Source organism: Nelusetta ayraudi, unplaced genomic scaffold, assembly GCF_046127955.1.
Source record: "Nelusetta ayraudi isolate G7.1 ecotype Tasmania unplaced genomic scaffold, CSIRO-AGI_Nayr_v1 ptg000005l, whole genome shotgun sequence".
NCBI classification, from domain to species: Eukaryota; Metazoa; Chordata; class Actinopteri; order Tetraodontiformes; family Monacanthidae; genus Nelusetta; species Nelusetta ayraudi.
Window position 1 is genome coordinate 2136553 of NW_027466055.1, and position 14446 is coordinate 2150998.

Here is a 14446-nt window from a genome sequence, read left to right on the forward strand (position 1 = left end):
ATGTTTCAAAATGATACATCTCTGTCGGAGCTCAGTGCTATCATTACAGTTAATGTTAAAGGCAATGCATGATTAAACTCTACGAACAGAGGAATCAGTAATTTACCACCCGTTGGGACGTTCAACTTTTTGCCATTACAACCATCCTCTTCCTTTTTGAGTTTCTCGCTGTCTTTTATAAGTTAAGCAATTTTACAGTATCAACGTTTAAAACAAAAAACAAAAAAAACAACAACTATTAAATCCATGTGGCTCTGTCCTGCCTCACTGAATATACTGTGTGGGAAGAGTTGGCCCGGGAAATGTGACCGTGCCCTGATGCACAGAAGTTTGTGCATTTCTATTGATAAGCAAATCCATTTAATTGGATCTTATGGGAACTGGTCATCTCAAAGCAGCAAAGGCTGAGCTGAAAGTCACCCTTTGTTTGATGGCAGCACCAACACCTTATCAATGCCACTGCAGCAACGTTACCACCTTGCAGGCGAATTGCAAACGGCCACTGGATATTTCTTTGTTGATTCTCTTTTTTTTTCTTCTATGCAGCCAATCCTTTATTCTTGTGCTGCCATATGCCCAAAAATGGTGTGAAAATTAAACGTTGACGCAAAAAAAACATACTAATGTGCCAGGTGTCCCAGTTACTGTGAAAGAAAATGATTGGGGAGTTTGTTGACAACAAGTGGCTCGATTCAATTGCGGATACAAGCCAAGTAACTCTGTGGGCTTTCTAATACTAAAAGATAAGAGAGTGAGGGAGCCATCTGCAAGGAGTTTTCCAACACCTGCAGCTGACTGTGAAGATGTCAGGGACTACAGTAATTACAAGTTGTTGTTCGGAGAGAAAAAATTCTCCTAAAGTCACAGTGCATCTTCAGTTACTTCCTGGGAGTTTGAGGATCAAACCCGGCTTTAACAGCCACATCCAAGGCAGAGCGAAAGGATAAGCTGCAAATTAGCACAACATTTATGCAGGTCATGATGATGGCGGCTGAATTTTCACAAGTGTCCGCTCAGCTCCCTGACTTATGAGAAGGTATTTACAACATAATGCCAAGTGACATATAGAGGTCTCGGCCGCAGTAACCACACAGTGGAGGATTAACTGGCTGCCTCAACTCTGCTCCTCACGCAAATATCTTTCTTTCATTAAGTGAATAAACCATCCTTTCACTCATTGGTGTGGAGAGAAAAAAAATATGCTCTTTGCTTTTTTTAAGGCAGTCTGTCACGAGAATGGAAAAAAAAGGCAGTAACTTCTTTTTAGGGCGACTTCAAACTTTAATTTTCATAACGGTAGGATTAGGTTAATCCTCAACATGGCGCAAGGATCTGACAAGTGTTTTATTTGACTCAACGGGAATTAGGGTGTTAAAAATTTTAATATGGCTCAGAACGAAAATCAGAAATATGAAACCAAAAGTATGGGTATTTTGCAATAATAATCACTATTAAACCAGGCCAAGCTACCCAGTATGACTTTTTAAAAGTGAATGAGAAGATCCTTGGCATGCAGTTGGATAAGGGACTGCTGGTTTTGGAGGCCACTTCAGGAAAGTGATAGCAAACATGGAAATTACATTGATTTTAGTTTATGCACACAGTTTCCTTGTGATTTTCTGTTCCTAATTCTCGAACATCTTCTCCGTTTTTCTTTCTTTAACCCATTGGAACTCATCATAAAACGTGAACACTCCGAGGTCCAGCACTCAGTGTGAATTTCATATTCTTTCCAAACCGCGTATTACATTAGTTTGTCCTTTGTAGTCACCAGCAGCCACCCGCTGAGAAGGGTGTCTGCATCATTAAGGATAAGAACTGCGGTTCTCCAGCATCATCCTGCGCCACTGTCATGGTTTTCAGCTGTGGTGCGGCTACCACACACTCCAGTCGCACTGATTTCTTTTTTCTTCCTTCTATCTTTTTCTTACTTTGTAGTTGTGGGTCTCAGTGTGGGCAGCCATCTCGGGGGGATGTTCAGTGGGAGTCCTAACATTATGGGTGAGATGATGAGCCTCTGAGAGGAAAAGGATGAGCAGCTGATGTTCATCCACTGGACTTGAGGCTGACAGCTTGTGAGGGGGTTGACTTACTTCTCTGTGTGAGGCAGGCGAGCATTTGTACAATTGAGGCTGAGGAACCTCAGCAGCCCACAGTCAGGCCGACGATTCATCCTCATTTACTTAATGAACATCCTCCCACACTGGCCGAGTCTCTCAGCACTCGCCCCAACAGCACTCGCTTCATCTCCTCCCTTCTCACTCACCGTCTTCTTCTCTCTCTCCCTCTCTCTCTCTCTCTTCGATTATTCTGCTCCCTGTTTTTTTTCCCATCTAGCTCTCCCACTCTCCCACCCCCACGCTTTCCCTTCCTCCTGCCCTCACTCCGCCAATCCTGCTCGTAATGCTAATTACAGTTACATGAAATCATTAGGGTAGCCATCACACACTCTGCCATGGTAATTTTATCATCACTTCTCCCTCCGCCTCAGCCCTTCCTGCTACGCTGAACCGGTCGAAAACGTGCTGGACTGCATGACTTCATCCCCTTACAGCCACAATTAGTAAAGCACTATTGCTTAGGATCTATAGCGCAGGTAAACAACGGAACTAAAGTCCACTTTGCATGGGAACATTACCCTCAGGATGGCATTTCAACTGCTAGACATTAATCTTGGAGGCGCAGTGAGCTGTGGTGTGTGAGGACACCCACCCACCCAAGTCCAACACGGACACGTCTCAGTGGCTAACAGACACTGAAGTAAAAATCCCCACTTTCCTCGTTATCACAGGCCTCTAAATAGTATTCACAACAGGAGTGTTCAGGTGGATAAAAGCTTTCTTAATTAACCATTGGCAAGGTCTTTCCAGGCTTTTGTAGATTTTCTTTCTCATTTATGTATTTAAAAAAAATATATATTTTCTACCCATTGCCATTGACATGTATATTTCTGCAGCATCACGAGGACCATTGAATCCAAGGGCTAACAGAAATCCCTGTATCTCCCCAGCCAGCATCCGTCAGCAGCGCGGCTGATCAATAGCATTTAGCATCAGCGCCTGTGGATTTGTTTATTTTTATTCTGATGAGGAGGCTTTTCCACCGCTGTGAATGAATGCGAGCGGGAGCCTGAGCAGCGATTAAATCGGGAAGTGGGATTTTTGGCGGGTGTTCCTCTGAATTCTGCAACGTGTGATTGTCTAATTAATACCAGCAAAGTCCTGATGACTTGATTAACGGTGATAAGCTGATCTCCGGCAGGAAACGCGGGGAGCGAATGATCAACGCACTTAGCGACTAACACCGTCTCAGCCTGACAAAGAAGGACCTAATGTGCATTTGGATATGCTGGTGTGGAGATGACCTTGCTCCCTGCATGTGTCCCAGCTGGCCATGATTCTGCATACATTACCCTTGAGCTGAGGGACCGGTAGAACAGTGCAATTCTTTTTTTTAAAAAAAAAGAAAAGTCCCAGTCTACTTGCATTTTCAAGCTTTATGAAATTCCTCACAATCCAATTTATGCTTCACGAGGTGTCAGAGCCCAACACGGCAGAGAGTATATTAGCGTCAGCAGAACAACAAAGGTCGTCTGTAGGGTGGTGGTGGTGGTGGTGGGCGGGGGGGGGGGGGGTTGCACCCGTGCTGTCAGCGATACACACAAGCGCACAGGCGAATAAACGCCAGCATATGGGCCGGGCCTTGATGATGACTGGCAGCTGTCTGAGGCGCTGACAGGTACGACGGGGCCGAGCGGCGGCGTCGGCGTGTCCAACTCTCGGCCAACGCGCCGCCGGCTCCACATAATTCTGACCACATGCCGCAGTCACGTCACGTCACGTCACGTTACGTCACGTCACATTTCCCCTCGGCTGATCCGACGTGTGACATTGCGCTTCTCCTTTTGGCTCTCGCAGGTAATCATCGGCCCCCGAGCCGTAATCCCACTGTAAACCTCAGCTCAGTTCCCAGATGAGGAATTAAGACGGGAGTGTTGCCAATACTCACGCGTGCAGAGCGGAGCCCCACTTCTGTGTTCACACATCCGTCCCTGACCGTCCTCTGCTCACTGCACCCCCACGACATGGGGGCATGCACGCAAAAACAAAAAATCACTCCCTCACCAAGGAGCAGCGCCGCACATCGGTGTTTATGAACAGAAATCCCTCACTGACCATCTGTGTTTGTGCTCACGTCCTCCTCAGGCCAGCGCTCACATCAGGGACGGGATTAGCGAGGAGGGCAAACAATGAAATGCGATTTTCTTCTTCTTCTTTTTTTTTTTTTGACCTCCGCAGGACAGATAGGCCGGGAGCAGACATGACACGCATTATTCTGATGAGGTTTATATTAAACTAATTTTTTACAAGGGGAGTCAGTGATCCCTGTATTATTACCTGGGAGCTTTGCGCTTATATGAGCACCGTGATAGACTCAGAGGGCATTTTGCAAAGCACAGCACTTTCATTAGCTTGATGAGATATGACACTTTGATCATCAGGGTAGGGCGGGGGCGGGGCTGGAATGGTGGGGGCGGGAGGTCGGGGGGGTTCAATATAAGAAGAAGATTCAGGTTTATTTTCTTAATTAAAATCATTAACAACAGCAGAGGAGAGGTTCTTGAAAATAAGCGACAGCTTAGTCTGCAAACAAGGAAGAAGAGTGAGGGACATTCACTGAAGTGGCTTATCTACACAACATGAACGTCCAAACGCCATCTGGCGCAGGTACCAGGTGCGAAGAGGAGGCAATATAGAGGAACAAAGGCAAAACAGCTTGCACACCACAGGGTTTCTTCAAATATATGTATATTATATGGACATGATATTGTGGGGACATTTGGTGCGCATACCTCTCCTTTCACTCTTCTCAACAAACCAGTCAGCCCCCGCTGGATTTTACAGAGGACATTCTGGGCTTTTAATAGGCTGGGATGTGCTGCTCCACAGCTAGAAGTGCAGGAGAAGTGATGTTAGTAAACGGAGCGACGGCACAGAACCAAGAACCTCTAATAAAAGGAGAAAAAATATTGGGCTTCATGTGGGCATATTTTCTACTACTAAATGAATACACACCTAATTCACCACATGAGAAAAAGACCACAGTAGCAGCTTCCTAAAAAGGCACCGCCACATCTAGTCGCGCTCATCAGTCATTCTTCCGACAGTAATCCAGGAAGTTTTGCACCATTATGGTTTCCAATGATTGCAATCCTCCATTTTAATGAGAAATGTCACATGCATAAATTACATTTTCCTATCTCTACTTTTGAAGATTCCCCCACCACGCTAGATTCACCAACAGCAGCAACCAGCTGTCTGACACACTGCAGCCACTTTATGTCTAATGCAAATGATCTGTTGTTGTGAGTTGTGTCTTTCCTCTTTTTTGTTTTTTTTTTTACATCACAACGTGACCACATGATTATTTATCCAAGCTACAAGAGGACCCTATTGTATAGGTGGAATTACTGAACGAGGCGTTTCATTGAGTGCACTGACCACTTGTACCTGGCAGACTAACAAAGGGCAAGGGGTGAAAACCTGAGCTGGGCAAAGGGAGTGACAATATGGCCAGTTTATTGATAAGTGAAATGAATAACAGCCCTGACCTGAGCTCCCACTTTAATCCATCACGCTAAGTCTGTGTGCGTGCGGTGGACGTGTGGTGCGTCAGTAAGCGAATGAAAATCATCTCCAGCAAATGCTCTTCTCTCATCTGCGCTCATCAAAAGAACTTGCTGTGAGATGTCTTCAGCCACTGATGCCGTGCCAGCGTTCCACTCGAAGGCAGCGCCAAGGGCAGCAGGGCGGTGCGGAGGGAGGTGCACAGCGAAGGGAGTGGCTCAGGGCTCAAGCACAAGATGGAAGTCACTCTTCTCCCTCAACATCTGGGGAGGAAGACAGTGACGGAGTCGCATTGTCTGGCCCAAGATGAATGCGTTCCCCTCCATACGCTTCTCGCGGGAATTTGCATAATGTAATGAAACAACGAAGTGAAGCAAAATACAGAAACGGACGATTTCCTGCAAACAATTGGATTTAATCAATGATTTTTTTTTTTTTTTGCCTCATTTGCAACCGTGCAAGGAGACACAAAGAACCGTCACTACAGCACTGCACAGCCTCATGCACACATGCACACGTGCACAGGGGGGTATTCATTACACGTCACCGAGATGATCCGCCGTTGCTGGATGAGAACATCAGTGGGAAGAGCTTCCCTCCCTCCTCTCTCTCCCCTCTGCTGCTCTCGCTCCCTTGAATTCCAGGGGGAGGAGAGTCATTGATGCCTACTTGACCTGTCTGGTTTACATATTCATAAGGAGATGGAGAAAATGGATATGGCCCGAAGTTCCACTCCCTCTAACTTGATTTTCCCTCTCTCTCTCTCTCTCTCTCTCTCTCTCTCTCTCTGCACCCTCCCTCGCCCCCATCTCTCTCCGTCTGTCTCTTCCACCGCCCGCCACCTCCACCCCCCCAGGGTGCACACACAGGCCTCCCCAGCAGGAGGTGAGGCTGATAGACTGCAGGGTTCCTGCCGTTTGCCCGTCATTGCATGTCAGCATTCTGCTCCAGCAGGCAGCAGCACAATGAATGTCACAAGAGCGATGACGCCGCTCTGCCAATCGCATATGTTAACCCTGTTATATATGGTAATGTGACTGCTGGCTCATTGCTGATGCCATTTTGGTGACTTTTTTAGATTCTTGCCTCAGAGAATAACTGCAAGAAAAGTGCAAAAAGATACTATCTGCTAAAATCTACTGGAATCCCTCTTTCAGAAACTATGAAATGAAACTCTTTTAAAAAAGAAATCGACCACATAATTTGTGGTTGATTAAAAATGACATATCGTAATATTAATTTAGTTTGGCTTTAGAGTTGGCTTATGTTACCAGAACTCTATTACCATAGTGTGTTTCCAAGGGGACAGCTATCAGTGACGGACGTGTCTCCGGCATAGAACTATGGACATATTATAAGAACTGGACACCGGACTGCCAATATGGCGGTACGTCAGTGGCCACTCGAGGAACTGCAGGCAAAAATCCCATCCCAAATAAATCTTTCTCTGGTATATTTTTTTAAATGTGAACTTTGTGAAATTACAAAGTACTTTATTCCCATAGGGACGTCACATCACATTATGTGCTGTGATCATTCCAATCATTCTGATTGGCTGATGCCTTCTGACTCGTCACGTGAGTTCTAGAGGCATGATGGGAAGTGACACTACTGTGCATGCTCCATGGGCCACATAATGTGGGAGTGATGCAGAAGCCATTTAAAAAAGCAAGCTTAGTTTCTGACGTCTTCACATGAGCACAACTAGAAATAAAAATTAGTCAAAAAGTATTTAAATTGCAATATCCCTTTAAAGTCTCTTAATTCTTTACATTGTCTTTTCCAATCAAATAACATCTAATATATGCAAGTCACAAAGGGCCACATGTAAATTAGAGAAGATGTAATTTATTGTGGTCTGGGGTGCTGCTAAAGGGTCTTTTTTTTTTAATGTGGGAGGATTTGCATACTGTATATGTGCCTCAGGGAAAAGCTACCTAATGAAGTTGTCAAGAGCTGAATTTCAATGCACCTGTCTGTGAAGCTCAATGTGATGACATTATGGCTTGGCTGCTGCTGTTTAAGACCCAGCTGATGCTGGACCAAAGTGACCTTCCCCCTATACTGTATCTACATGAAACATCATGCTAAGGACTGCTGGTTATCAGCTACCTCGTCTCCAATAATTATTGCCATTATCTGTTCTGCATCTAGGTTAGACACAGTCGTTTTTTTTGTATTATTTAGTTTGTTAATCTTATTTATTATTTTTTTCTTTTCATAACTTTGTATGGTTTGGAGGCAAACCAGGGATTTCAGCTTTTGTGTTTGATGATGTTTTAGTTATTTAATTACTATTACTAGTATTTCTTCAGATTTTCCACAATCACACTCTTCGATGAAAAGGATTCCCTGTCTTCCAATTAACTGGACATTATATTTGGGTTTTTTTTCCCCACAGCAAAGCGGTTGTAGGAGTGAACTTTGAGAGAAGAAGGAGCGAGGGTAGAAATGGAGAGGTTGTGCGTCAGGAGAAAGATTGCACGTTGTGGCTTGGCACTGCGATGTGTGCAGATTGGTGGAGGAGGCGGAGGCCCACAACTCAGCTTGATAATGAAGGAGGCCAGGGAGCATCGCTCACCTTGCAGCAGTTCTGCCACGGCCCACCTTAGCGGGCTAAACGCCTCTCATCTGCTCTCTGGGTTTGTGTGTTCTTCACACCAATCAACACAATTATGGTTCTCACCGTCCATCAGTGGGCAGATGAGAGAGGGTACACTGATGGTGTGCCATCTCTCCCTCTCACTGACGTGGTGAGCGTTCCAGGCCGTGCCAGCCTCCTCTTGACGGCTGTTTTGTTAAAATCGATTGGATTCCGCTGCAGAGGATAAAAAGTTTGATCGCTTTCTGCAATTTTTTGAGGAATTTTACTCTCAATTGTGGCCATCACATTTCTGATATTTGGAGGGAAATAAAGCTGAATACTACACAATAAATAACTTCAAATTGCACACATGCAAAATCGAATTTCAAATAAAAATAAAAAACGAAATAAAAAATTTTCTTTGATACTCAACATTAGTAAAGAAAGAAAATACTACTCCCAGGGTAATACAGATTGTGTTGCTATAGAAGTCAGTATGGACATCTTAGGGGATTTGTGTAGCTTAAAGGGAAAAAGTCATGTTGTGCCTTTGCTAGTTGGTTTATTTATCAGTGAGTCTCATTAAATAACACTAGGCCGCTGAGATGCAGCACAAGAATTTAAAGGCTTTTGTTTTAATGACATTCTGGAAAAAAAAAAAAAAAAACTCGCGGTGGGCAAAATACTCAAGGGATGCAAGTGACAATAATTGTATGCACTCACACAGAGATATCTTCATAGACGGCTTGCAGCCTAAGAAGATATTTGCCTGTTTGTGAATTCACCTACGCCCGGCGCCTGCACACGCCCACCCTCCAAATGAATTTAGGCATACCTCAGCTGATAATAACGACCCAACAGAGAGTTGCATCAGGCCATAATGGCACTAATGGCTCTTTGGATCTTTGCGTTTGTCTGTTGACGTGCACGCAAACAGCCCTTGTGTGTCTGAGTGAGCGCAGAGCTCCTTTGGGAGCCCCCACCCCCCGCCCCACCCGCCCCTCCCAGTACGTGCCTGCTCGGTGCCACAGTCAGGATGGATGGCAGCTCAATAGAATAAAGGGGACTAGCTGCAGCACACTGCAGCCAATGTGCTGAATACACAATGAGGCCTGGATTTACAGCCCTCATCTGTGTGTCTGAATTAGCATTTTTAACCCCATCCTTCCTCGCCGTGCACACGCATATTTGTGTGCGTGCCGTCACATCCAACTCTCCATGAATGATACACGCAGTAAATCCCTCGTGATCCCACGGGGAAATATTTGAGTTGTGTCCATGGCTTCGCACGGCGCAGGCGAAGATTCCCCCCCACCCCCCCCTTTTTTTTTCTTTTTTAAAGAGGGAAGGAAGACGCTGTCAGATCTATCAGACTGGTTGGTTGCTGTGGGTGTGGCAGGACAGAATGTGCTGCGGGAAACCGCTGGAACAAGGGAAGACAGAAGACTTGGATAAATGAACAGCCGTGTTCGTGCCACTGACATTCAAGGTAGTGGTCGGCGTTTCCCCAGCAGCTCAGAGGAAGCCAATAGGTGGTTTCTTACAATCTGTCATGGCGAGGGGACGCCGAGCAACAGCCAGTCTGAAAAATCCTGAAACGCTTGCTTGAATATTCATTCCGTCGCCGTTCGTGCTAAACTGAATTCACAGCCGACATCGCTGTCTGAGACTGTCTGCCGTCCGGATGCTGAAATTCTCCTCCGGCTCGCCAAAAAAAAAAAAAGGCTTTTTGCAGCAGTGGCGTGGAAACAAGACAAGACTGATTCCACACCTGCTCTCATTATGCTCCTGATGTGATTGGCTTCCTCATAGTCTCTGCAACAATAACACAATAAAAAAGGGCTAATTACATGCTGGAGCAGCGTCCGCTCCTCGAAAGATTTCTGTCTGAGGCAGCCGGGGGAGGATTTAGTCGACTCAAATTGACTTATCAACGGAAAAAAAACAACAAAAAAACAATGCAGATGACCCATTATCACAATGTATGGATATCAGTAGTGTGTATTTAAACACTTAACTGTCAGCATCACCGAGCAATTATTCTCACTTAAAAACAACAGACCGATAAAGTGAGGGAATCAATTTGTCTCAGCCCGTCGCTGGTGTGAATGAAACCTTCCCTTTCTTATCTCTTCCAAACACTGCAACTCCCTGTCTGCTCCGAGCACAAGTACGAGCATTATTTGTGCAGGAAAATGAAGAAAATGCCATTATTGGAGTGCTAAAATGCAAGTTGTGTAATACAGCGACTTTGAAAGGTGGTGAGTCTTTGCATAAGCATAGAGGAGGATCTCTCTCTCTCTGTGTCTTTCTCTCCCTCTCTTTCTCTCTCTCTCTCTCTATATACATTTTTTGTATTCCCTTTTCACCACAACTGGTCAAAGCAGATGAGCGCCCCCTGGAATCTGCTCCAGGTTTCTTCCGAAAGGGGAGTTTTTCCTGGCTAGTGCCGCACCTTGCTTGCTCTATGGGCCTCTGATTGGGGAACTGCCCATTGGTCTGACCTCCCATTAAGGTTCGGTTACGGTTAGGGTTAGGGTTAAGGGAGGTCGGACCAATGGGCAATTTGTCGGACTAATGGGAGGTCGGACCAATGCCATGCTCCCTCTGATTGTACAAAGCGCTTTCTGCACCGATCCACCCATGAGTGGGCAATTTGGCCAAATGTATTTACACACATAAACATCAAAGACACGCACTCAAGATTTCCACTGTGTGAAAAACAGCAAAGTCAAGACGTGTGAAGCCGAGACTCGCTCTTCATCTCCGGCCGCTCGTCTCCTCTTCCTGTTGGCTGTCAAGGCCTCTGCAGCTCAATCAAGCTCACTGGGACACAGTCGTTTCCTGTAATCTCCCTCCGTCTGAAGTGAGACACTTTTTTCCTTTTCTTTCCTCTCTGGTCCTTCTTTTAACAGGGTGTTTGTTAGCGTGTCTGCTAAAACTGAAGAGGTGAGACTGGTGTTGCTGCCCTGAGCTATACTGCTCTCCGTCTTGTCTCTCCCTCTCTCCGTCTCTTTACTTCCTACTCCCCCGTCTTCTAAAAGCGGCTTGTGTGCAAACTGATGAGCGACCCATCTCTATTCCGTGGAGATTGCAGGGGCTTTGAGAAAGTTCGGGCAAAGAGAGAGGCGTGTGAAAAGCAAACACAGCGATATCGATTAACATTCTCAAGTTTGGTTCAGGTGCAGTTTTGACAATTTGTCCTCTTCTCCTTCGGTGCCACTTTGCCCGTTGATGATGTATGACCTCTGAAGTCCATTGTCTCTCAAGAGTTTTGTGTCTTCCGTACTTAAAATTAGTGAAGAAAAAAATAGTATTCCCAAAAAAGTGGTGAGACTCCCAGAAGATGTGGGCCTGCTACCTGTCAACCCTGCTGTGGCTAATTTGTAGCATGAAAGTGAAACAACCCAAGTGCAACAGGCACTGCAACAGCCTCCATGACCTGCAGTACTATTCTAGTATTATTATGCTTGTCATATGTTCTTCATGTGTGCTCATGTGTCCACCATCACATGACCTGAAGCAGCACATGATCCATTCAGAGGGTTGTGTTCAAGGGCTGTCGCCATTTTTGCTCAACCATTTTTGATGAATGGATTAAAACATTGCGGCAATTTCAAGAAGATGCAAAAACCGTGGTGGTCCATTGTGAATATCTTGAGAAGCTCTCCTTTGTCCAACCACAACAAGACGGGCTTTTTTGTTGCTTGGCTAAATCTGCCCATTCAAAAACTAATTCACTGGCACAAACAAAGTATACTATAGAAAGTATAGGTGAAAACGTCCTGACTGTCCCCTTATCTGCAAGGACAACATAATCAGGTTGCAATTGAGCGGAATGAGTGGCAGCTAAGCTCAATTTCTGCATTCCAATTTTTTATTTCATTGACTTATGGACGGCAATGGAAAGCTGGCGGCCTATCAGTCCACAGTAATTACAATAGGCGTCTGTGACATTGAATAATTGATGCGCTTTTTGCCGCTGATGCATGCTGAAAAACGGATCTGCCTTGAGTCCCGTCAGTAGTTTATCATGGGGTGAGAAATGGGAGAGTGCGGCCTGACTACCAATGTTCACTGATGTAGTAACGTCTGGGCCTGTCAGCACCAAGAAACACCAGACTTTGCTCCAGTTGCAGGCAGATCAGCTATTGGCTGTAGCCGTGCCATGGGTCAATATCTGGAAGAGGGATGACTCCTGGCGGAAGGCCGTCCCAAAGTGTTAGACTGTTGATCAGCCTCCTGTTAGCAGAGGAAACCAAGCAGGACGGCTCCCTGCTGCTGCGTAATCACACTAAGCTGGAACAAATGAACAAGAGGTGGTGATGACTCACTATGGAAGAGACTCAGCCATATTTTAAAAGGGTAAAATACACACACACACACACACACACACACACACACATATATGTATTTTTCTTTTAATTCAGACACAAAGATTACTACAGGATTCTCCTCATATTATCCAAAGCACTGAATATGCTCATACCATTTTAAACACTGCATAACTAATGCATCTGTATTGTATATTTAGAAACGTTTCTGAAAACAAATCTAGCTATTAATTTAATAAACAGACAAGGTTCGTCATCTCTCTGTCTTTACCTCATTATTGTTTGTTTGCCTGATTGACTCGAGGTTGTTTTTGCCCTGCTGTTGTGCAACAGCCTTCCACCAAAGCTATGTTTTTATTTTTCTTCCAATAATTCAAGATTTAAATGTGCTTGACATTAAGAAGAAACTATATAACATTACTAATGCACTCTGCACTCAGCCATTAGGCTTGGGTTGAAAAGGAAAAGCTGAGGGTGCAGCGGCAGTTTGTGCTGTTCAGATATAAAGCACTTGAAGCTCTAAATATACAGTGTTCCATATTATTCTCTGCCAGCCAGGGTCACAAACACTGGCTTTGCTACTGTCTACTAAGATTTGTTCCTCTTTCCACTGAGGCAAATAATCTCTCTCTCTCTCTCTCTCCCTCTCTCTCCCTCTTCTGCATAGCTGCTGGAGCTAGGCTCAGACTCTTGGTCAGTCTTCGTCTCTCGTTTCTTTGCTGCTGTGCCCGCAAGCCTAAAGCCCAACTCCACCCTGACTCACTCACACAGCATCCATTATGTATAGGCCAGAAATTGAACAATAACAGGCTTTGGGCAAAAAAGTAAACCATAAATAAAGTACAACAAATTTAGATGAAAAGAAAGTCGCACTAAGCAAATCTATATTTGGTGCGCTGTCTGAAAATAAATTCCAATTCGGCATCAGAACCAGACCTGTAAGACGGTTTCTATCTCTATGATTGTGCATGAACCAAGAGCAAGTACACATGGAGCAATAGGTGTGTGAATAAAAATTTGCTAATGGGCTTCTTTTTTTTTTTTTTTTTTTTTTTTTTTCAAAGCCTTAATGGAAATGGCAGTCATTAGTGTTTGCCTAATTCAATAAACAGCAGATGCCAGGATTTGAGTGCTTCCTCTATGGGACCAGTCATAGGTGGAATCAGTAAAGAACCAGCACCAATGTGTTTTGTCACCGTCTCTAGAAAACTGGAGATGACCAAACCACTTATGGATTATTAGCTAACTGTAGCATTTACACAACCAACTTCTGATGTAATGACATTTGATTGTAATTTTCTTAAATTGACGTGGAAGAAGTTCCCTGCGATTTCTTTTTGGTTTATTGGAAACCCACCTAATGGCTTTAACTGTGGAGTTAATGGACAGATTCGGAGACTATTCTAGAGGACAAGTGCTGAAAGCTTGTGTGCAGTAAAAGCCACAAATAGACTGAGGTGTTTACGGCAGGTCAGGCTGAGGTGGCTCACTGGCAACCTGCCCATATTTCAGAGCTCACCATTAACCTACAGTGTGACACTAAATTAGATTTGTGCAGAAATGCACGCTAGAAATAACCACTGAGACATAATATCACAAAAGGAAGTTGAGCTCTGCAATAGCAGAGCTGTAACAGAATAAAAGAAGGTCAACACATAATATACATATATATATATATATATATATATATATATATATATATATATATATATATATATATATACATATATATATATATATATATATATATGTATACATATGTATATTTTTGGAAATGACATAAGGCAGCTTACATTACTTTTACTGGTTGAAGGCATCATCAAGTTGTCCAAAAAGCTTTACGATGCTGAAATACACATTTTTTTACAGAGACACTTACTGAGAGTAATGATTGGTCTCCA

At 44.4% G+C, this 14446-nt stretch overlaps 1 protein-coding gene across 1 annotated transcript in view; it reads left to right on the top strand.

The window, feature by feature from the left end:
- sema6d (semaphorin 6D) overlaps positions 1-14446 on the top strand; it is a 123311-nt gene that overhangs the window by 11253 nt on the left and 97612 nt on the right. The window lies entirely within an intron of this gene.